The following is a 26,443-nucleotide window of genomic DNA, read 5'->3' as shown; positions in this document are numbered from 1 at the left end:
CATCAAATGGATATCGCATGCCAAAGTTACGACCCCGGGAAATTGATGTACCAATTTACCCAAACGGGGCCCACAATTTGGCATTTCATCTTCTAGGGTTAGGTTTTGGGATGTGAAGGGTTTTCCATTGTTTCTCAACAATAAATAGGCCTTCGAGCCTCATTGTAACACAATTGGAGAACAGTTCAGAGGCATGTAGCTGCCACATCTCTTCTCAGAGATAAGCTACCATCGCCCTAGCTGGTTTATTTCCATTTCTGGTTGTAAGCATATTTCATTATTTTATAGTAATGAAATGAAGTATTATTTCTGCTGCATATCTGTGTTTATGGTTATCTCTATAATTTGTTGCATTCCTGTCTAAATCCGGATCAGTGGTATCAGAGCGGTCTGCTTTTTCTCTGTTTTTCTTTGCATGTCCCCAACAAGGTCAAGATATAAGGAGTTAGGACTTGAACTGGTCGAACCTTTGCGAGACCAGCCTCGCAAATCCCGATGGCCTCCTAGAGTAGATGAGAAGAAAGATGAGGGGGCAGGAGATCCTATCAAAATCTTACTCGAAGAAGCGCTCAAGCAGCAAAGGAACGCAATGATGGATAGCTTTGCGCAGATCCTTCAGCGACCACCCAGAGGCGACGCATCGGCTTCCAATAGCTACTCTGGAAACGCCACACTGTTTAAGGTACAAATTAACTTTGAAATCCCCATCTTTGAGGGTCAAATAGATGTAGATGCTCTAGATAAATGGTTAAATCTGCTAGATGGGTATTTTTCTGTTCATGAATTTTCGATTCGGGAAAAGATTGTTTTCGCTCTTCTCAAAGTAGGCCCCCATGTCAAGGACTAGTGGGAAACCTACTGTGAGCAAAAGGATGAAAGTACAGGCTCACTACTTTCAGCTGCACCCACTTGGAATGACTTCCGGGATGCCATCAAGGAGCAGTACTACCCTGTCAAAAGCTATGAGGACAAATACATCAAATGGACCACACTGCGGCAGAGACGAGACCAAGATGTGCCGGAGTTCACAAACATTTTTCATACCCTTCGCACATAGTTGGGTATCAAATATTCTGAGCTGCATCTGGTACTCAAATACCACGGCTGCCTACACAGATACATCCAGGAAGAGATGGAGTTCTTGAACATCTCCTCACTCGGCACAACATACTGATACGCTGTCAAAATCGAGCAAAAGTTCAAACAAAAGAAGCGAGACTTTGGATCTGCAAATCCGAAGCCCAAAGGACAAAGCCAAGGTGGGGTGACCCAAGACAACCCCTCGAAGCCGCAAGAAAAGAACAACACCACGAAGTCGAAGAAGGACACAGGAAAGTGGTGTGAGTTCCACAAGAGTCCCACTCATAACACAAGTGAGTGTCGGACCAAGCAGTCGCTAGTGGCTGAGTTGAAGGCTTCCGAATTAGATGCATGTTCTGACCCTGAGCCAGAACCCGACAAGGGGAATGGAAAAGGGAAGCAGGTCATTGATGCGGAGCCCAGTGCCACTGTTGCCACTGCCAAGATCCAGAAGAATGAACCTGAAGACCCAGAGGGGGTGAGCGTCTTTTCCACTCACAGATGTGGGTGAAGGGCTCACCGCTGCAATTCATTGTCGACAGTGGCAGCCAAAAGAACCTTATTTCAGTAGAGGTCGTGAAGCGGTTGGGCCTACCGACTACACCACACCCCCAGCCATACAGTATCGGATGGCTTCATGAAGGACGAGATCTCAAAGTTCACCAGCAATGCCACCTTCCCTACAACATCAAGCTCTTCACAGATGAGGTATTGTGTGATGTTACACCTCTGGATGTTTGTGTTGTATTACTAGGCCAACCATACTTGTGGAGGCGACATGCTGTGTATGAGTCAAGGCCTCGTGTTGTCACTACTTCTTTGAATAATTCATTATACAGGATACCGGAGGTAGCCCCACCTACCGCCACATCTTTGATCACCGCTAAGAAAGGCAGCAAGCTCATCTCCCAGACCAGGAAATTCATCTGTCTAGTTCACTCCCAAAGTAAGGGGAAGATTGTCATCACATCCATGACCCCCGCGAAGGGTTCCTCCATGCAGCAGCAGCAGCAAAGGGATACAGTCATGACAAGACACAGGAATAACTTCTCCTCACCCACAGGGGTACCACACAAGTTTCAGGTGGGCGACAAAGTTTGGTTACATCTGCAGAGAGAACGCCTTACCAGAACCCATCAGAAACTCAGGCGACTCCGACATGGTCCTTACACCAGTACCAAGGCTACGGGCAACAATGCTTTGAAGCACAACATTCCTCCATTCCTTGGCTTGCACCGAGTGTTCAATGTGGACCGTCGTCGACCATGCTTCCCACCATTTCTGGACACATCAGAGATTGCAAAACAACTCACCAGAGACCCAGCTCAGCAGAAGCTTCCTCATCTCAGGGAGGAACTCAATGCAATGGGGACCATTGCTTCCTAAGGGGGGAGGAATGATCCAGGTGGATGTTGGTGGCCACCCACCTATCCCATTTGGACCCCCACAACTGTCTCTTTCAGCTTTTTCAATTTCCTAAATTGTAGCACAGCTTACTATTTTTAGCATTTTCTCGGGTCCTAAACTTCTGGAGCCGTTTTGAGGCCCTACACGACGTTTTTTGGGAAAATTGGGGCAACATCGGTCCATGGACCGATGTTGCCTCCCAAAGTGGTAGTGCTCAGATAGATCTTTCTAACGAGCTATTGTACGCGTCAAATGGAGATCGCATGCCAAAGTTACGACCCCAGGAAATCGATGTACCAATTTACCCAAACGGGGCCCACAATTTGGCGTTTCATCTTCTAGGGTTAGGTTTTTGGATGTGAAGCGTTTTCCATTGTTTCTCAACAATAAATAGGTCTTCGAGACTCATTGTAACACAATTGGAGAACAGTTCAGAGGCATGTAGCCGCCACATCTCTTCTCAAAGATAAGCTACCATCGCCCTAGCCGGTTTATTTCCATTTCTGGTTGTAAGCATATTTCAGTATTTTACAGTAATGAAATGACGTATTATTTCCGCTGCATATCTGTGTTTATGCTTATCTTTGTAATTTGTTGTGTTCCTGTCTAAATCCGGATCAGTGGTATCAGAGCGGTCTGCGTTTTCTCTGTTTTTCTTTGCATTACCCCAACGAGGTGGGGATATAAAGAGTTAGGGCTTGAACTGGTCGAACCTTTGCGAGACCAACCTCGCAAATCCCGACAGCCTCCTATGGCGGATGAGAAGATAGACGAGGGGGCAGGAGATCCTATCAAAATCTTGCTCGAAGAAGCACTCGAGCGGCAAAGGAACACGATGATGGATAGCTTTGTGCAGATCCTTCAGCGGCTACCCAGAGGCGATGCATCGACTTCCAACAGCTACTCTGGAAACGCCACACCGTTTAAGGTACAAGTTAACTTTGAAATGCCCATCTTCGAGGGTCAAATAGACACAGATGTCGTAGATAAATGGTTAAATATGCTAGATGGGTATTTTTCTGTTCATGGATTTTCGAGTCGGGAAAAGATTGTTTTCGCTCTTCTCAAAGCAGGCCCCCACGCCAAGGACTGGTGGGAAACCTACTGCGAGCAGAAGGATGAAAGTACAGGCTCACTATTTTCAGCTGCACCCACTTGGAATGACTTCCGGGATTCCATCAAGGAGCAGTACTACCCTGTCAAAAGCTATGAGGACAAATACATCAAATGGACCACACTGCGACAGGGACGAGACCGAGTTGTGCCAGAGTTCACAAAAATTTTTCATACCCTTCGCACACAGTTGGGTATCAAAGATTCTGAGCTGCATCTGGTACTCAAATACCACGGCTACCTGCACAGATACATCCAGGAAGAGATGGAGTTCTTGAACATCTCCTCACTCGGCACAACATACCGATACGCTGTCAAAATTGAGCAAATCCTGTCTAAATTTGGATCATTTACTATATCATTTTCTGCTATACATGATACTGATTGATCATCTTAAAAGCCATGTTGGTTCCACCTTTCCTGGTTATAATCTTCTTTGTCTACAACAAATGAGACTATGGGTATACTTTTTCTATTGACATGTTCAACTTCTTCCACCATCCCTGCTCTTAAGGAGTATTGAGCTTCCCTGTATTTATCACAAAAATGTGTAATAATAGCAAAATTTTGTTTTCAGATGGAGGATAGGGGGTCTCATTACGAGCCAACCTACCATGTTCATAAGGTTATAGCAAAGTGGCATTCCCATTATGGCCACCACACCAGGGTTATGATCCATTGGATAGCCAAAATATCCTTGGAACAGGAGGTCTCATCATGAGCTGGCCTGATCACTTTTGCTACATCCCAATGAATGGCAGTGTGGTTATCTGGTTACCACACCAGCACACTGATCTCTTCTGTAGAACAACATTGGAACTCCATTTATAAATTAAGGATCCTGACTCATATGGGTTAAAAAGCAACCCTGCCAAGGCTATGGATGCCTGCTAGTAGTAGAGGCTCTGCTTATGGTATTGAAGTTATATCTTATCGCCAATTACTACTATAATACCCTCTTCTTATTCTTTCTTTTTATCAGAGAAATTATTTCCTTAATTTACCCCTATCTTGAACTGTTATGCATGAGATAATGTCTTTCGATCGATTGTATCATTCTCGGCTAGAATACCGTCAGCAGAGTACCTTTTTGGCATATTTCTATCCTTTTCTTTTTCGCATAACTTTTCATCAACCCAAAGCATCCTATCTCTTATTCATAACTATCGTTACACACTATGCTCTCATTATAACCATACCTCTTGCCATCCTATCATTGATATGCGTACTCTACTTCATTTACTGTCATATTGTTCATTCCCTTGCCTTGCCGTCAAAATAGCACTTTCATTGTCTACTCGGTTGTAGGTGACCTCTCTTTTAAGTAGGGGGAAGGATTTCCATTATGCCTTTGCATGCACTATATTTATTCCACTTATTCGACTTGATATGTTGTTGTGATATCCCATGATCAAATGACATGTGGCAGTATGCTAGTCCTTGAATTAATATTATTAATTCTCATGGAAATTCCACTTAATATCATGGAATTTAGTTGTTACATCTACTTGATGTTCTATTTCACCAAAGCAATTGTTGTTCTCTGTTGTTTCTTTTCTACTATGTTAATCCTTGAAATTGTAAGACAAACATTGAAAGAATTCGAGCATTATGGGTGGAAAATCAGTTCGCCAAGAACCCTTAGTGTTGGAGATGTCTGACAGAGCCAGGGAAATTCTGGAGTGTGTAGGATGGATATCATATTTCACCAGACTTTAAGCCCCCAGCGAAGAAATTGCTATCGAGTTTTTACAGCACTTACAGAATGGACAGTCCATAGTAAAAGGCATAAGAGTAACAGTATCAGAGGTTGTGATAGCTGAAGTTTCTAGGCTATTGATAGAAGGAGAAGTATGGCCTAAAAAGCACATAATGTTGCATGACGCGGTGGAGATTTTCAGAGATGCACACAATGAATTAACATGAAAAGGCAAGGGCATTCAACCATCCTCTCTAGGAGAACCATGGCGCGAATTGGCAAGTGTCGTCTAGAAGTACATCACCTGTGATGGTCACTGGGATGTGGTAAAACCACGACAACTTAAACTCTTAGCTGTTTTAAAGCAGAAGCTCACTATCAATTTACCATTTTTCTTGAATTTGTTATTGCATGACACAGCAGATAGAATAAGATGGGCTAGACATCCTGAGACTGTAATTAGTCATCATGGTTTGATCAGACTAATTGTTAGTCACAGTCTGGCCCAGCAAAATTTAATTTGGGATAATTTTATAGCACCGCTAGAGATAGGGACAAACCCTATTGTCTAAACCCCTGCAACCATGGAAATTGAACATCAGAACCCTGTTCCAAAGAGGAAGAGGAACGCTCATTCAAAAATTGGACCTCATAAGTGCAGGTGGTCTGCGAGGTTGAACCCAATCCAGAGGATGTTTGTAGATCCTTAGGGTAGCGCCCAACGACCATCAAAGCCATCCAGTCCAATTAATGTACAGGTCTCTGAGTCAGAACCAGAGGAAGAACGTAATTCTAAGCCAGAACGACAGTAACAATGCAATTCTGAACCAGAACCAGAGGAAGCACAACATTTTGATGTTGAACCAGAAAATGAAGCAGGGCCTCCTCAAACACCACCTATGAGCCCCCAAGATGATTTCTTGCAAGACTCTGAGGAAGGGATGGCCCAGGTCCTAGAAAATTTAAATGCATACATGCAACCTGGAGGATCACTTGATCTAAACCTGACTGAAGCCCAATCCTCAAAAGATTCTGGTCACGCAGAAATTTTGCCTTCCCCAGAATCTGTACATCGGGAAGAGGAAATGGACACAAAAGTAATGCATGAATCCGATAACCAGTCAGGTGACACGGTTATATTGGAACATAGCCAAGACAAGCCCTAGGAACCCTTAGATACAGAGGGTATTGATAAACCTGTTTCTATAAAGGATGCTCCTCAGAAAAAGCGAGTAGCTGAAACAAAACTAAAGAAGCTGAGGAAGAAATACCAAAAGCTTCAAAAGACAAGTAGAAGGCTACATAGGGAATTGAAAGAAACTGCAAATAGAGAGGCCTAGAGCACTACTCCTGAGGTAGTCATTGTGGCCACACAAACAGAAATATGTGAGGGCAGGGAAACAGAAACCCAAACTGAACCTATTTCTACTCAGACAGTAGCCACCCAAACAAATTTGCATGCAGACTTAATGGATATAGTTGTTCAGATGGATGGTTGGTCCTCCCATAATAAAAGAACTCAGACCGAGAGTATACCCTCTCACATCACAGGCACCTAGACAGAAGAAAAAATCAAGGACACCCCATCAAGAAATGATCCTATTCTTTTGAAGTTACAGGAGGAGGTGGTACAAGCCTAGCTTGCTTTAGAGCAATGCCAGATGGAGACAGTTCCTCTACAAAGGTATCAGGAGTTGCAAAAGTAATGCATAGAATTGTCCATAACTGAGAATGAAACTTTTGATAAGTTCAGATAGGAGGAAGAAAAGCATAGGAAAATAAAATCCAAGCTAGATAAGGTCGTGGGCCAGGTCGATGTTATTTGCTCTTTATACTCTGATGTCTTATCTTACAGGTCTCCTGCCACAAATTACCCTCTTTTTTTATAAGAAAGATATTTGCTGTTAAAAATTAAAGTTGTTAAGGCCGACAAGTCAGTTGAATTAAATACAAGTGATGAATTTATGAATTGTTGTAAGGAGCATGGAATAAAAGTCCAACGTCTCGTCTGTGAATTATATTTACACAATTTTGTATTAGAAGGGGAGGTGGATAATAATCCTATTCATTTTTATGGGGATATTCAGTTCCAGGCCTTTATTTATTTCTTTTGCAATAAACCAACTCAAGTGGTCTAAGGCTTATAACGCCTTTCAAAGAAAAGAATATGGATAGGATTTGTGGGTAAGGAGTGAACCTATGCACCCCTTGCAACTTTTTATTAAACACAAAAGGCTCATGACATAGGATGGTGTAACTAAGATTCTGGGGCCTATACATAAAGAAAGCATGCAAACGAGAAGGGAGTATTTCTTATCCATTCATGAAAGGTCCTTGATTGCATCCAAACAGAGATGGACAATCTCAACCAATAGTGTCAAGGATAGAGAACCATTTAATTACAGGAATTTAAAGCTGTCAAATGCTGTTTTGTCACATACAGTAATATTATCTTGAGGGAAGGACCATATTGGCTAGGATGTCAATTTAGGAGTCCTATTATTTGGTACCCACTTGAAGGATACCGTTCTGATTATGAGTTGCCTGAAGGTCATGAAGGGACAGCTTTTGCAGATTTAATATAAAAGCATGGTTTTAGGTCAGATAAAGAAAAATTCTTTCCTGCCTACTCTTTAACTGCATTACATAATAACTATTTATGTTCACGAGGACGTGAAACAAGGTAAGCAGGGGAGAATGTTGGGTCGTGCAACAGGTATAAATTTACCTCCGATTACACTATATTTTTCCTCCTTTTTATGCATTTATGCCATGACGTAATAAGATTTTGATAAGATTTCGATAGAAAATGAATGAAACTACTTTTGATGCGATTTGACTAACAAAACTAACTTTTGTTGTTTATTATGCAGAAATTGGCAAAGGGAACAGTTGTTGTTCAAACTATTGAAAAGCAAAGGCTAAACAGAGGAAATAGCGCGTGCCTTGTGCAGTCAAATCGAGAAGCAGATTAGGAGGATCAATGCAAGATAGAAAGACTGTCTGATAATAGCATTTAGTTGTGAATTCCTCAAAATCTCCTGATCTTGAGCAATCGCATTTATCTCTTTTCCTCTTTGGCTATAAGAAGGGAAAGATGCATAGAATGAGGAGAGAACTTTTACTGTTTACTTCAGTTGTAATTTTAATATACAAAGTGTTATTCTGAAAGACATCGTGTTGTAATGACATTTGAATTTGATGAATAATATATAATTCGTGTTGCTGTTCATTTACGAGATTCTGAAGTAATCAAGTAGTAATCACTGGCGGCTTGGGCCCAGTCACTGGTGGATTTCACTGTTGTTCCCTATTTTATAGTTTACCTTTTTGCAGTTTAATTACTCTATTTTATAGTTTTATGATTGATTTTCTTTTACTATTGTTGAGTTTGTGTGTTCATTGCATTGGTTCTTATTTCTGTTGATTGTTTCATTTATCTAATATCGTGGATTGATTTGATTGATAGTTAAGAATCATTTCTTGTTAATTGAATGCTAGAGTTTTATTGATTATATCAGATGTATTACTTTTATGCATAAGCCTAGATTTAGCTAAAAGAGCTCTGTTATCATTATGGTGCACTCGGTTGATGTAATTGCAGTTAGAACTTTCAATTAAGATTGGATTGTGATTTCGATTAAGATTGAGTTTTGATGTTTGAATAAGTTAATTTCCTTGAAGTTATAAGTTGGTAGTTTATGGTTTGATCCATTTACTCTTGTATTGAAATCAATAAGTTATTTTAAAGCATTACTCTCTGTAGATTTAGTGATTTACATCATTTGCACATATTGTGTACACTCTTGAAACAAAACGACTTACCCAGGTTGATAATTAATTTGAGGCATTTAAGAGTTTTAGAAGACACCTTATTTGTGCCCAACACAAGTCTTCCAAGTTTCACTACTCCCGGAAGCTGTTTGATGCCAGAAGTTGGTGCCTATTCAAAGTTGCTGCAAAGGAGGTCGAAGATCTGGGATGTTGACTTGGTGTAGAGGGAAGGTTTGGTTTTTGTCTAGGATGAAGAGTCTCAAATAATACTATTTAAAGGAAGAATTTTCTTGACTTGGTTTTCCCTTCGAGGGGTTTTTTACCTGGCATAGTGCCTACATCTTGTGTCTCTTGTTTTTTTATCTTCATACACACACAATATGGTAATTTCTTGATGAAAGATAAGATAATAAAGAAGTAAAATAAGCCAACACACTCACAAGCAATTATCAAGAAAGGAGAATCAAACTAATATAATTTATTTGATTTTCCAACATGGTATCAAAGCTAAGGTCAGGAAAAGTCGAATATTACTTTGTTGGCATGGATTCTCCCTCTTTGATGAACTATATAAGAATGTGTATCAACACTGCTGGAAGTTGGATCAAGAAGGTCATCTACTACTTATTCAACAAGGTCAAAAATCAAGGATTTTTTGGTGCTCTTACAGGTTCTCTTAATGATGACAATGCATGGATCATTGATAGTGGAGCATTGAAACACATGACAAGAGAAAGTAAACAACTTCATACACTATTGAAGGATCCATATTCTCATGCAGTGGAATTGGGTGACAACAAAAGATATGATGTTAGAGGCCTGGGATCAACATCGTTGAAGCTGGATAATGGATCGAATTTGCACCTCAACAACATTCTATATGTTCTAGGTTTTAAAAAGAATTTTCTTTCTATTTCTTGTTTAGAAAATAAAAGGGAAATAGTTGCTTTTGTTCATGGAAAAATTTTGGGTTTGGGGAAAATATTCTATAAATGATAAACCTAGGGTTATTGGAGTTCATGAAGGAATCCTCTATAAACTCATTACACCACCTCCTCAAACTTTGGTTCATATAGAAATAAGTCCTATTGAGCTATGGCATAAGAGGTATGGACATCTACATTATAAGGTCATCCCTACTCTTAGTTAATTGGTTCATGGTATTCCCAATATGAAGTTAGATTATGAAGGTGTGTGCAAGGTATGCTCTTTGGGAAAACATACAAGAAATCTATTTCATAATAGTGAAACTAGGTCTAAAGAAATATTAGACCTCATTCATTCTAATGTGTGTGGTCCCATGTCTAAAAAATCACTTGGAGGTCATCTCTACAATGTGACATTCATTGATGAACATTCTAGAAAGACCTACCAAAATTCTTATGGGGAGAAGCAGCAATGGCAACCATATATATTCAAAATAGAAATCCTAATAGGAGTCTTGATAATAAAACACCCGAAGAAGTATTCAAAGAAAATAAGTTGAGTGTGTATCACCTCTGAGTCTTTGGAAGTCCAGCATACATCCATGTTCCAAAAGACAAGCGAAAGAAGTTGGATTCTACACGTATCAAGGGAATATTCATTGGATATAGTCTCTCTTCAAAATCATATAGAATATACATCAAGGAAGGAAGATATATTAAAGTAAGCAAGGATGTCATATTTGATGAAAATCAAGCATACAAGAAATCAAAAGATATTCCTATTGATTTTGATGATGAATAAGTTCCCATATTTGAAGAAGAAGAAGTTCATCATGAAAACTCTACTACAAATCTCGAAGAAGAAGGACCAAGTGAGGCTATTCAACAGGTGGTCATCCCAACTGCAAGGAAAAGGACAAGTTGTTGAAAGCTACATTAGAATATGTTGAAGGACATGAAGCTGTGAAAGGAACCTTCAAGGAAAGAAAGAGACCAAAGAGATATTCTGGTTATGTTGCATATATGACGAAATTGATTGAAGTTGAACCATCTACATTTAAGGAAGTTGTGCATCAAGAGGTTTGGAAGAAATCAATGCAAGAAGAATATCAATCCATCATGAATAATGGGGTTTTAGTAAATCGTTTCTAGACCTAGTAACAAATCGATTGTCACATCTAAATGGATCTATAAGATCAAACATGTTGTTGATGGAAGTATAGACAAGTACAAAGCAAGATTCATTGCAAGAGGCTTCTCTCAAAAGGAAGGCATTGATTATGAAGAAACCTTTACACCCACAGCAAGGTACACTACCATTAGATCATTGGTTTCATTGGCTACTACAATGGAGTGAAATATCCATCAAATGGATGTGAAGACCGCATTTCTGAATGGGACCATTGATGAGTAAGTGTGCATTGAACAAGTTGAAGGCTTTGAAGTTAATGGCATGGATTCTCATGTTTTCGGACTTAAGAAGGCCCTATATAGTTTGAATCAAGCACCTAAGGAATGGTAAGCAAGGATGGATTCATATCTACTTAGAATTAGGTTCGTGAAGATTTTTGTTGATCTGAATATCTACATCAAGGTCATGAATGATGAGCCCATCATTATTCTACTATGTTGATGATCTAATCATCACAAGAGTGGAGTGAAGAATTCAAGAATGCAAGAAGATGTTGACAACTAAATTTGAAATGAAGGATCTAGGACTTATGCACTATTACCAAGGTCTAGAAGTATGGTAGAGACCTAAGGAGATATATTTGGGGCAAGGAAAGTACATCATCAAGTTGTTGTAGAAATTTAGGATGATGGATTCCATGCCGATGACTACTCATATGATCACCAATCTCAAGAAGTTGAGGGACTATTAATTTAGTCTCGTGGATCCTACCTCCTATCAACCATTGGTGGTCTCCCTAATGTATCTGGTAAATACTAGGCCAAATATATGTTTTGAAGTAAACATTCTTAGTCAGTTTCAGTCGGAGCCCCATCATTATCACTCGATAGCTGCCAAACATATATTTAGGTATATTTGTGCCACTATATATCACTCCCTAAAGTACAATAGTAAGGAAGTCAAGCTCATTGGCTTCTGTTGATGGTGTTGGACCTGCCAACATGTTAGGGGATCTCCCCGATAAGAAGTCCCAATTAGACCTCACACCGTTTGGTGTAGGAGTCCCAACAGTGGGTCGTACAATAATGCCTTGACCACGATTTTGCACAGAGGCAAGTAAGATAACTCTATTGGTAGCAAGGGTGTGACAGCTGCAATGAGCCAAGGAAGGTGCATGAGACGTTCTAACACATGGGGGTTGAGATGAGTGCACTCCTTGGAAACATGTGATAGCACGTAGTTAAGAAGGGAACACACAAGTGATGATGAATCACAACATGGAAGGCAAGTTAGCAAGAAATCCAAAGTGATGGTTAGACCAACAACACATTTCAGAAAGATTAATACATACATACATACATAGTTATACATGCATGCATAAGAAAACCAACACATATATCATTTAGAGTAAACCAGATAGCATAGAATACAATACAACATATGCATGAAACGTGTTGGCTCTTGCTATATTAAGAAGTGTAAGTTCCAGTCATACAATACATCCATGTCCAACCACTAGTTCCGATAGTAGAACGTTATAGCCACAACCGCTTGCTCCTCCAAAGAGATGTACTAGCTCTGCACAGTGGAGAAGCCAAGGCTCATTACAATATTGTCCAAGCTCTCTCCAAGGGAGTCTTATCAGAAACTTAGTTGACCAAAAGCCTATTATTACAATGAGTTATGAGGGACTATTTATAGAAAAGGGTGGGGTGACCCTTGACATTCCCCTTTGTGACAGTTCATATACCCTCATGACTCATCATTTACTCTATGAATATCACATCCAACTATTGACACTTGACTTACACTTGACATGACGTTACATTAAAATGCACATGTACCCATGTGAGAGAAATGGTTTGAGAAAATCATGCTAGACATCACTATGACTTAGACAACCATGGAAGTCCAACTCCTCAACATCCTTGCGTTGATCAACTGTAACATATTGATGCCAATATTAGTAGTCTGTGATGGTGTCCATGTGCTCCAAGGTGACATCTTTATGGAATCTAACTCTTGCCTCCATAGCATCTGGGTACATTGCTCGGGCCCCTCTATCCAACTCATTTGTAAGCATGCGCATCATTTTCTTCAATGTGTTTGGACTAGCAACATACTTTTGCATGATGTCTGCACTGATGGGCAAGTCTAGGCTAGTGGCAATGCACATCAACTCGTTGAAGTACAATTCAAACTCTAGTCGGACCTGTTCCTTGTGCACCACAACATATATACTTGTGAATACACGTGCATGGAAAGCTTGTATACTAGTGATGAGCTATGGGAGCTCTTCATAGTTACGGATCTGACTCTGAATACATGCCTTCAGCTCGATTGTACTAGCCTTCATCATCTTAGGCAAGTGAAGTGGGGCTCCCTTGTATCTCATCATCCATTTTTGCATGTAATCAATAGCAACATGCAAGTTTTTCAAGATACATGCTCTTCTAGCACATCTCTACTGCCATCCATTGATATCGACGACTACCTTAGGCACGATACAAAACTTGGAGTACAATGCTCACATAACTGTGTCAAAGGACAACACTTCATCTAGTATTATCTTCTTTAGTTCAAATCGGGTGGACACTGTCACCAACTCTCTTCCTTGCTTCGCCGTCTGAAGTTCCTTAGTCATTTGCTCATTTTCATCTATCAGAAAGTGAACACTTGAGCTAGTGGCTTTGACATACACTCTAGATGCATTGGCCAAGGCTGCTGGATGTTTGCGCACGTCAAACACGATCACTTGTTCCTCAACTTTCGTAGGAGATGTATGATCATCCAAAGTTAACACTCTATGAGACTGCACAACTCTATATTGAGACTCATCGAATGAGATGTTGTGCATCTCTCCTTCCAGTTGATCTCCGAGGATCTTAGTTCCTCCTCAGCCACTTGAGACTTCCTCATCATCTATATGTGGTGAAGTGGTTAAGTCGACCTCTTAGTGACGAGGCATGAGGTCGGTGTCCTGTTCCAATTCCTATTGCTCCATATTCATATCCAACTATTGAAGTGCTTGCTCTATCTCACAAGCGAAGTCCTGTTCCTTGGATGGTTCACCCTGTCTACCTGATGCCAGTTTTTCTGATGAATCCTCTACCTGCACGGGTTCTTGTTTCATCTGTTTGCACATGTTGTGCCCCCCGTTGTACCTGTTGCTTTTGCGCTTCCCTCTCCTATTTACACAACTCTTGTTCCTTCCAGAGTTGCTCCTTCAACTCATGCAACTCCTTCTCTGGTTCCTCCATTCTTCTATCATCCCTCTTCCATTGTGTGATTCACTTTTCGCATTGTTGCTTCTTCGCCTCTATAGCTATAGTTGTGTTCTCCACAAGTGGATCTGCTCAAAACTTGCAACTTTTCTCTTCCTCCATGCGATCGGAAATATTCCTCTTGCCCTTATCGTGCACTAGTATGCTTGCCTCTACTGCTATTGTTGCCGGTGCTAATGCTCTCTAGGATGCTACTTCATGTTGCTTTGCTAACCACTCCACAGCGAATCCGACCTGTTCATTGGGTCTGGAGAAACTGTAGAAATATATCCATAGGTCCTCCTCCACCCAATGAAATGCCCCATGGATCTAGTTGAATTGTACTCTCGTGCAGTGATATTTCATAATACAATGTGGGTCATACAGATTGTAACTTCGGAGGTCAAATGGATACTTCTTCATATGTTATACTTCGACATCCGCTTGCTTGAAACTTTGGATCTCATATAACCCAATCCACAATGGAAGAGCAAGCCAAGCTGCCTTCTTCTTCCAGTGAAATCTAGTTGTCAATCCTGCTGAGATGTGATATGCTACTTCCTGCATGACAATTATTTCCAAGGAAAACTTCGGTAGATCATGTAGAGGGTTCTCTGTGCTCAACATTCATATGAAGGTGTCGGACATAAGGACTGCATTGTGCAATTTTCTGGGCCAACAGTTATTGTCCCTCAGAAATGCAAGAAGAAATCATGGAGGACAGTGCCTTGGTAGAAATGTGCATTTCTAGAGAGGAAGACAGAGCCTCCCTTCTCCAGATTACACAATGTTGTCTGGGTGAGGCAGAGTTTGAGCCAAGGCTACCCAAACACACTGATGGGAAACTAAAAGCAAAATCTAAAATTGAATTCATGGCGAGATTAAGTGAAAGCAGAAGTGATTGATGATGCATGCAAACATTGAATGAAATATTCAGTAAAAAGATCATAATGTATGTGGGTGAAGCGAGTCACCGAATCAGCGACCATTCGTGCAAAATAGTTTCATGCATGGGACAATAGTGGGATAGCAACAAAAACTGAAGCAGTGCTAGTACAAGCTATTATGCATGTAAACAATAGCATGCATTCAAATAAATCAAGAAAACAGCATTTGCACAAGTGAAAACACAAAAAGTGACAAAAATGTTGAAAAAGACAAGTTGAGACGACTTACCCATGAATAGCTAAGACGGATGTGTTGAAGAGTTCTGAATGTGTTGTGGGATGTCAGAGATCCAAAATTGATGTGAAAGAAAGAGATCTGATGCGTCGAATAAATAAGTATGAGCTCATGATGTGCATGCCACAAATCTATGAAAAAGTGACACTTAGAGGAATGTTTCTAAATGAACTTTGCATGTAACCTCTGGCTGCTAAAATAGCTCCCTGAATCATGGGATGCTTTTTTCATGTTTCCTTTTACTATTCTGGGAAAAAGTGAGCCATGCATGCAAGTCAAGTTTCCATGGTCCCGAGTGGAATTGGTCAACCCAACTGCTCATGCATGAGGTTGTTCAACTGCTGGGAGAAAATGTGCATTTCAGGAAGGTAGCTAGGTTAGCTTCCTAGGAGATTTGCACAATTTCTGGGTAGAGCATCTGACTGCTTCCCAGGATTGTGCAATTCCTGGGCTGAGAAGGCCTGCTGGGAAGGAATGAGCAGTTTTCTGGGTGAAACCTGACTAATATGATTTCACAATTCTGGAACCCAGCAGGTTGCCAGACAGAATTGCACAATTTCTAGAGGGAAGGTTGGTTGCCCTCCAGAATTGTGCAACTTCTTGGGGGAGCTTCTAAGACTACAGCTGGACCAAGTCTGAGTGAACAGCCCAGGAGGGGAATGCATCAAGATTTGGTTGACATACTATATTTGTGCAAGAAAAACGTTGAAGCTTGTGTACTTGATGAAGCAAGACAAGGTGTTGTGAAAGGTTGGTAGGGAGGCTCCAAAATGAAGCTAAGGAAAAACTTTGGAGGGTGGTTATAGCTGCTACAATAGCTTCACATACTCTAATTGGGGTGGCAGTGAGACCAATGGAAGGAGCACTATCGGAGGATGTTTTAGTTTAGGAGTTGTTATGATCTCATGGATGAGTAGAAATCAAGATATTTTTGCTTCAAGTAGTGTCGAGGTAGAATATGTAGTTGCATGTGAAGTAGGAAAGGAGGTTGTTTGGTTAAGGAAGCTTCTGATAGATTTATTCGAGAAGTCCCTGGGTCCTACTATGATTAATTGTAACAATCAAAGTTGTATCAATATGTCTAGAGATCCCATGTTTCATGCTAAAACAAAACATATCAACAATAAGTTATATTTTATTAGGAACCTGGTGCAGGATGGGATCGTGAAATTGGAGTATTTCTCAACAGATGAAAAGGTAGTAGACATACAAATAAAGGCTCTTCCTAATAAGAAGTTTTAGTATTTGAGAAACCTACTTGGTTTGGTAGAAATTCTTGATTGTATTGATGATAAGGAAATGGAAGATATTTGTTGAGGCTTTGTGAGTGAACAATTTTCTAGGAGGACGTCTGGCTGACAATTTTTGTTGATGTCTAAGTCCCAAAGTAGGGAAGGTGGCATGGGTCATAGAGATTTTATGAAGGATACGCACCTAGCTCCCTGGGTTGGTGGTTAGCAAGTAAGCCTAATGCTACCTAAAGGGGTTGAAAGCTTGAGTCCACCTTATTCCCACTTGGATAGATTTCCTTGGTTAGGAATATAGTCTGTGGCATTCTGGTGCCTAAATTGATGAGAGACCAATGGATAGATTGCCCTGTATAGGAATCTAGTCCATGGAGTTGTGGTGCCTAAAGTTCTTCATTCTTCATATATTTTGATCTTCCATTGTATTTGTATATGATGAATACCTCCCTAGTTAAGAGGGAGTGTTGGAAATTGTAACTAGGTTCGGTCTTTATTTAATGTATTTGAGTCATCATGAAATGTGCTTATCAAAAGAATAAAGAAAAGAATTTTCATTATTATAACAATGACTTATTAAAGCATGGGTTTCATGCTTGGGTCATCATTATTTTAGTCAAAGTCCCCATTAAGGACTTCTAGGACTAATATTAAGTTTATAGAGTCATTGTATATTCAAAGAGACCCTTCTTGGGCTTTTGGATCATGTAAAAAGGTTTACTATTGAGTCAAATATAATTTATCTGTCCTCCACACCAAGTCGACCTAAAGACATTAATTCAACCTCACTTGGAGCATATAAATAGGATCAAGTCAAAGTCATTTGGAGCATCTCATCTCAAGCTAGTTCAATATCCCAAGGGTAGCTGGAGAAGTGCGATTAAGTTGAAGTGGGTCCAAGGACGCTGAAGGAAGTGCAAGTTTGGGGAAGTCTAAGGAGAAGAAGAAAATCAAAATTTTGTGCCTCTCCCTTTCTTTGTTTTGTGCACTAGTTTGGGAGATTGAAGTCTTCCAAGTTTCATTGATTTTGAAAGCTGCTTGATGCCAGAAGATGTTGCCTAGTCGAAGTTGTTGGAAAGGAGGTCAAAGATCTGGAGGCTGACTTGGTGTGGAGTGAAGCTTTGGTTTTTGTTTAGGGTGAAGAGTCTCAAAGAATAATATTGAAAGGAATAGTTTTCCTGACTGGGTTTTCCCCTCGAGGGGGGTTTTTCCCTAGCATAGTGCCTAAATCTTGTGTCTCTTGTTTTGTGATATTCATACACACATAATATGGTAATTGCCTAATGAAAGATAAGATAATAAATAATTAAAGAAGCCAACACACTCACAAGTAATTATCATGAAAGGAGAATCAAACCCTACTACTGCTTTGATTTTCCAACAAAGGGAAGGTGAAAAGGGAGATTGATAAGATGTTGGTTTTTGAACTTATATTCCTAGTCGATGAGGTTGAATGGATAAGTCCAATTGTCATTCAAGATATGAAAGACTCCCAGGAAATTCGGGTGTGTGTTGACTATAGGAGTCTCAACAATGCTTGTGTATATGACCCAATCCCCACTCCTTTCAATGATGAGGTTTTGGACAATGTTGTAGGCCATGAGGCTTATTCTTTCATAGATGGATTTTCTGGTTATGACCAAGTAGGATTGCAGAAGAAGACACGAAGAAAATTACCATCACCACATAATGTGGTTCTTATGCATATAATGTCATGTCATTTGGATTAAAGAATTCTCCTATTGTTTTCTCACGAATTCTGCCTTCCAAGAGTACATTAATAATTTTCTTGACGTTTACATGGATGATTAGACAATTTACAGTCTATTAAAGAAACATTCTAGCTTGCTACGAGTTATGTTTGATATATGCAGGCAGCTTCAAATCTCTCTAAATTTGAAGAAATGCATTTTTGTTGTCCCCTTTGGAACTTTATTGGGTCACATAGAGTGCAAGGACGAAGTATGTGTAGACCCTACCAAAGTTGTGGTAATACTGATTATGCCACCACCAACTACTATAAAGCAGTTGCAATCGAATTTGGGACACACTGGATATTATCATAGATTTATTTGAAATTATGCTTTAATCACTGCACCACTAGAGAAGCTTTTAAAGAAATTTGAAAAGTTTATTTGGTCTACTGAATGTGATTCTGCATTTGACACTCTCAAATAAAAACTCGCAAGTGCACCCATTTTGGTTTATCTTGATTGGAATAAATAATTCCATGTCAATATATATGCATATGGGATTGCGTTAGCGGTTATCTTGACACAACCAGGAGAGGTAAATTTGGATCGTCCCATCTATTTCGGTAGTAGAAAGATGAAGAATTATATAGCTACAGAAAGAGAAGCACTTGTTATGGTGTACTTCAAAAGTTCTGACACTTTGTCTAGTTGTGGGGACCTAAATAGAAGGCCTAGCAACACTCCTTTCCTAGTGGAAAATTTTTTGTGTCATATTCTCTTTTCTCTCGTTAATTTTTATTAATGCCTATATAATAATGTCAAATCATCTTTAAGCATTGAATGATTGAATTAACGGCGAAATATTTGAAGTTTCCCATAATTGTGTGTGTGTTATTGACTAATTGATATGGGAGGTCAAGAATTAAAGTGTAATGGTTAATCATGGAGATAAAGGATTGAATTATAGTCTAGACTTAGAATTGATTGAAGTTGAGTTTGAGTCTACATAAACATGTATGGGTTTGAACATATTTGATCATCATAGAAAGAGACCATGTAGATTTAAGGTTCCTGATCAAAATTTTATTGTTAATCAATTTTAATATTGTTTGGAAGTGGAAATGAGTAAGGAGAGGTTCCATGCATCTAGATTTGGATTCCATAGTTGAAAGTTAAAAAAAAAAAACCAGGATGACATTTGCCCAAATGAGCACAATTCCATCATGCAATTCCATTCCAAAATATGAAATACGACCCATCAGGATCTCCATCAACCCCAAAAACATAGAGTTAAGGTTCCAAAAGTGGATATTCCATTCTATGAGTAGAGCAAGTTTAACATCAAGAGATTTTTTAGTCAAGATTAATTATCAATGTTAAGTGATCTGATGAAATGGATATTTGGATCTTGTCTTGACCTTTTATGGATTTGAGGTATCTATTTTAGAGTTTCTCTAGTGTTTAAAGAATGAGATTCAAAGAAGATTATGAAGTTTTTTAAATGAAAGCCAAGAAATTAACAAAAAGGTATAAAGAAGAACATAAGGGTAAACGATTCTCTACAACTAATAACTGACAAAAAGAAGAAACTGCATTGGTAACTCTAGAATATCTAGCCCTAAGAGTGTGGCATGTTGGCTAGTGAACACATTGCTAAGGCATTCATGTCAATGAGCAAGTCACAAGTTCAAACCTCATCTTACACGTGTGTCGTGCAGGGGGGTTGTTCATGCAGTGGAACTGGGTGACAACAAAATCTATGATGTTAGAGGCCTGGAATAAACATCATTGAAGCTCGATAATGGGTCAAAGTTCTACCTCAACAACATTTTATATGTTCTAGGTTTGAAAAGGAATTTCTTTCTATTTCTTGTTTAGAAGATAAAAGGTAAAGAGTTGGTTTTTTTATGGAAAAGTTTTGGTTTGGGGAAGAGACTCTAGCAATGATAAATGTAGGGTTATTAGAGCTTGTGAAGGAATCCACTATAAAGTCATTACACCACCTTCCCAAGATCTGGTTAATATGGAAATAAGTCCTATTGAGCTATGGCATAGGAGGTATGGTCATCTACATTATAAGGTCATCCCTACTCTTAGTCAATTGGTTCATGATATTCCAAATAGGAAGTTAGATCATGAAGGTGTGTGCAAGGTATGCTCTTTGGGAAAACATACAAGAAATCTGTTTCATAATAGTGAAACTAGGTCTAAAAAAATATTAGACCTCATTCATTCTGATGTGTATGGTCCCATGTCTGAAAAATCACTTGGAGGTCATCTCTATAATGTGACATTCATTGATGAACATTCTAGAAAGACATGGCTCTACCTCCTCAAAACAAAAGATGAATTATTTGAGAAGTTCAAGGAGTTTAGGGCTGAAGTGGAAACCCTAACTGAAAGAAAGATAAAAACTCTAAGGTCTGACTATGGTGGAGAATACACTTCTAAGGAATTGATTGCATATTGTAAGGAAGAAGGTATTAATAGGGAGCTCATTTTTCCTTGTTATCCCAAACAAAGTGGATTGGCTGAAAGGAAGAATAGGTTAATTGAAGAAGGCATTCGAACTATGATCCTTGATCGAGACCTACCAAAACTCTTATGGGGAGAAGTAGCAATGACAGACATATACATTCAAAATATAAATTCTCATAGGAGTATTGATAATACAACACCTGAAGAAGTATTCACAGGAAAGAAGCCGAGTGTAGATCACCTCTGAGTCTTTAGAAGTCCAGCATACATCCATGTTCCGAAAGACAAGTGAAAGAAGTTGGATTCTACAAGTATCAAAGGAATATTCGTTGGATATAGTCTCTCTTCAAAAGCATATAGAATAAACATCAAGGAAGGAAGATATATTAAATTAAGCAAGGATGTCATGTTTGATGAAAATCAAGCATATAAGAAATAAAAAGATATTCCTATTGATTTTGATGACGAAGAAGTTCCCATATTTGAAGAAGAATAAGTTCATCATGAAAACTCTACTACAAATCTCGAAGAAGAAGAACCAAGTGAGCCTATTCAATTGGTGGTCATCCCAACCACAAGGAAAAGGAAAAATTGGTTGAAAGCTACATTAGAAGATGATGAAGGACATGAAGTTGCGAAAGGAACCTTTAGGGAAAGAAAGAGACCAAAGAGATATTTTGTTTATGGTGCATGTATGACAAAATTGATTGAAGTTGAACCATATACATTCAAGGAAGTTGTGCATCAAGAAGTTTGGAAGAAATCAATGCGGGAAGAATATCAATCCATTATGAAGAATGGGGTTTGGTAAATCATTCCTAGACCTAGCAACAAATCAGTTGTCACATCTAAATGGATCTATAAGATCAAACATGTTGTTGATGGAAGTATAGACAAGTACAAAGCAAGATTCATTGCAAGGGGTTTCTCTCAAAAGGAGGGCATTGATTATGAAGAAACCTTTGAACCCATAGCAAGGTACACTACCATTAGATCGTTGGTTTCATTGGCTACTACAATGAACTAAAATATCCATCAAATGGATGTGAAGACTTTGTTTCTTAATGGGACCATTGATGAGTAAGTGTACATTGAACAACTCGAAGGCTTTGAAGTTAATAGTAGGGAGTCTCATGTTTTCAAACTTAAGAAGGCCCTATATGGTTTAAAGAAAGCACCTAAGGCATGGTATGCAAGGATGGATGCATATCTACTTAGAATTGGGTTTGTCAAGAGTTATGTTGATCTGAATCTCTACATCAAGGTCATGAATGATGATACCATCATTATTCTACTATATGTGGATGATCTGTTCATCACAAGTGTGGAGCAAATAATTCAAGAATGAAAGAAGATGTTGGCAGCTCAATTTGAAATGAAGGATCTCATTAGGGGGATTTTGAGGTCTAAAATGGGCCTCCTAAGAAAAATGTACAACCAAAATAAACTTTATAATAACCAATAGGATTCAAGATGATGATGTCAACCATGGGGGATGATTCACCATTTTTGGAGTAAAAAGGTAAAAACATTAAAAATAATAATAATAATAAAATTGTTTTTTCAACTCATATTTTCAACTTATCTCCCTAAGGTTTTACTCAAATTTCAAGCAGGAATACTCATTGGATGCAAAATTTAATTCCTCATCCAAGGAGTGCCCATGTTTCATAATTTCAATGGACCCTGCTACAATAAAAATAAGAAATACATGGAAAAACATGATTGAAATCACGTTTTTCATGTATTTCTCATTTTTCGTGTAGTAGGGTCTGTCGAAAGTATGTAACATGGGTACTCCTTGGATGAGGAATCAAAATTTTCATCCAATGAGTGTTTCCGCTCGAAATCTTAGTAAACCCATAGGGAGATAAGCTGAAATATGAGTTGAAAAAATAGTTTTTTTTTTTTTTTGCTCTAAAATTTGATGATGTAATCAAACCTTATTTTGTTATTTCCACTACTATTTTATAATTTCCTTAAGAGGCCTATTTTATACCTCATAACTCCCCTAATTAAGGACTGATGTACTATTACCTGGGTCTAGAAGTATGGTATAGACCTAAGGAGATATATTTGGGGCAAGGAAAGTACATCATCAAGTTGTTGCAAAAATTCGGGATGATGGATTCCAAACCGATGACTACTCCTATGATCACCAATCTCAAGAAGTTGAGGGACTCTGACTTTAGTCTCGTGGATCCTACCTCCTATCAACAGTTGGTGGGTTCCTAATGTATCTGGTAAATACTAGGCCAAATATATGTTTTACAGTAAACATTCTTAGTCAGTTTCAGTTGGAGCCCTGTCATGATCACTGGATAGCTACCAAACATATATTGAGGTATCTTCGTGCCACTGTATATCACTGCCTAAAGTACGATAGTAAGGAATTCAAGCTCATTGGCTTCACATACTCTAATTGGGGTGGTAGTGATACTGATGCAAGGAGCACTATCGGAGGATGTTTTAGTCTAGTAGTTTTTATGATCTCATGGATGAGTAGAAATCAATATCTTGTTTCTTCAAGTAGTGTCAAGGCAGAATATGTGGTTGCATGTGAAGTAGGAAAGGAGGTTGTTTGGTTAAGGAAGCTTCTGATAGATTTATTCGAGAAGTATTTGGGTCCTACTGTGATTAATTGTAACAATCAAAGTTGTATCAAGATGTCTGGAGATCCCATGTTTCATGCTAGAACAAAACATATCAACATTAAGTTCCATTTTATTAGGAACCTGGTGCAGGATGGGATCATGAAGTTAGAGTATTTCTCAACAGATGAATAAGTAGAATACATACTAACAAAGGCTCTTCCTCATAAGATTTTGAGTATCTGAGAAACCTGTTTGGTTTGGTAGACATTCTTGATTGTATTAATGATAAGGAAATGGAAGAGATTTGTTGAGGCTTTGTGAGTGAAGAATTGTCTGGGAGGACATCTGGCTAGCACTTTGTGTTGATGTCTAGGTCCCAAAGTAGGGAAGGTGACGTGGGTCATAGAGCTCTGACCATGGATATGCACCTAGCTCCCTAGGTTGGTGGTTAGAAAGTAAGCCTGATGGTACCTAGACGGGTTGAAATCTTCAGTCCACCTTATTCCTCTTGGATAGATTGCCTTGGTCAAGAATCTAGTTTGTGGCATTCCAGTGCCTAAATTGAGAGACCAATGGATAGATTGTCCTGGATAGGAATCTAGTCCATGGCATTGTGGTGCCTAAAGTTCTTCATTGTTCATATAGTTTGAGATCTTCCATTGTATTTGTATATGATGAATACCTCCCTGGTTAAGAGGGAGTGTTGGAAATTGTAACTAGGTTCAGTCTTTATTTAATGTATTTGAGTCATCATGAAATGTACTTGTCAAAAGAATAAAGAAAAGAATTTTCATTATTATAACAATGACTTATTAAACCATGGGTTTCATGCTTGGGTCATCATTATTTTAGTCAAAGTCCCCATTTTTTACTCCTACAATTAATATCCAGTTTATGGAGTCATTGTATATTCAAAGAGACCCTTCTTGGGTTTTTAGATCATGTAAAAAGGTCTATTATTGAGTCAAATATAATATATGTATCCTCCACACCAAGTCGACCTAGAAGAGATCAAGTCATCCTAAAGACATTAATTCAAACTCACTTGGAGCTTATAAATAGAATCAAGTCAAAGTCATTTGGAGCATATCATCTCAAGCTAGTTCGATATCCCAAGAGTATCTAGAGAAGTGCAAAGTAAGTCGAAGTGGGTCTAAGGAAGCTGAAGGAAGTGCAAGTTTGGGGAAGTCTAAGGAGAAGAAGAAAATCAAACTTTTGGTGCCTCTCTCTCTCTCTCTGTTTCGTGCCCTAGTTTGGGAGATCGAAGTCTACCAAGTTTCATTGATGTCAAAAATTGCTTGATGTTGGAAGCTGCTACCTAGTCAAAGTTGTTGGAAAGGAGGTCAAAGATATGGGAGGCTGACTTGGTGTAGAGGGAAGGTTTGGTTTTTGTTTAGGGTGAAGAGTCTCAAAGAATACTATTGAAACGAAGAATTTTCTTGACTAGTTTTTCCCCTCGAGGGGGGTTTTTCCCTCAGGAATAGTACCTACATTTTGTGTCTCTTGTTTTGTGATATTCATACACACATAATATGGTAATTTCTTGATAAAATATAAGTTAATAAATAAGTAAATAAGCCAACACACTCACAAGTAATTATCAAGAAAGGAGAATCAAACCATAATATAGTTGCTTTGATTTTCCAACAAAGAGAAGGTGAAAGGGGAGATTAATAAGATGTTGGTTGTCAAACTTATATTCCTAGTCGATGAGGTTGAATGGATAATTTAAATTTCCATTCAAGATAAGAAAGACTCCTAGGAAATTTGTATGTGTGTTGACTATAGGAGCCTCAACAATTCTTGTGGACATGACCTATTCCCCACTCCTTTCAATGATGAGGTTTTGGACAATGTTGCAGGCAATGAGGCTTATTCTTTCACAGATGGAATTTATGCTTATGACCAGGTTAGGATTAAAGAAGAAGACAACAAGAAAACTACCATCACCACATAATTGGTTTCTTATGCATATAATGTCATGTCATTTGGATTAAAGAATACTCCTATTGTTTTCTCAGGAATTGTGATAACTATCTTCCAAGAGTACATTCATAATTTTATTGAAGTTTACATGGATGACTAGACAGTTTACAGTCTTTTAAAGAAATGTTATAGCTTGCTACAAGTTATGTTTGATATATGCAGGCAGCTTCAAATATATCTAAATTTGAAGAAATGCATTTTTGTTGTCCCCTTTGGAACTTTATTGGGCCACAAAGAGTGCAAGGACGAAGTATGTGTAGAACCTACCAAAGTTTCGATAATATTGAATATGCCACCACCAACTACTGTAAAGCAGTTGTGATCAACTTTAAAATACACTGGATATTATTATAGATTCATTTGAAATTATGCTTTAAACACTGCACCGTTGGAGAAGATTTTAAAGAAATCTGAAAAGTTTATTTGGTCTACTAAATGTGATTTTGAATTTGACACTCTCAAAGAAAAACTCGCAAGTGTGCCCATTTTGTTTTATCTCGATTGGAATAAATAATTCCATGTCAATATAGATGCATCTAGGATTGTGTTAGGGGTTATCTTGACATAACCAGGAGAGGGAAACTTGGATCATCCCATCTATTTTGCTAGTAGAAAGCTGAAGAATTATACAACTACAGAAAGAGAAGCACTTGTTATGGTGTACTTCAGAAGTTCTGACATTTTGCCTAGTGGTGGGGACCTAAATAGAAGACATAGAAACATTCCTTGACTAGTGGCCAATTTTTTGTGTCATATTCTCTTTTCTCTAGTTAATTTTTTATTAATGCCTATATAATAATGTCAAATCATCTTTGGGCATTGAATGATTGAACTAATGGTGAAATATTTTAAGTTTCCCATAATTGTGTGT

This window comes from Pinus tabuliformis, chromosome 2_1 (genome assembly GCF_031772625.1).
Source record: "Pinus tabuliformis cultivar Carrire ecotype Pingquan chromosome 2_1, CPIR1, whole genome shotgun sequence".
In the NCBI taxonomy this organism is placed as follows: Eukaryota; Viridiplantae; Streptophyta; class Pinopsida; order Pinales; family Pinaceae; genus Pinus; species Pinus tabuliformis.
The sequence above is the reverse complement of the archived record's forward strand: the minus strand, read 5'-3'. Positions refer to the sequence as shown.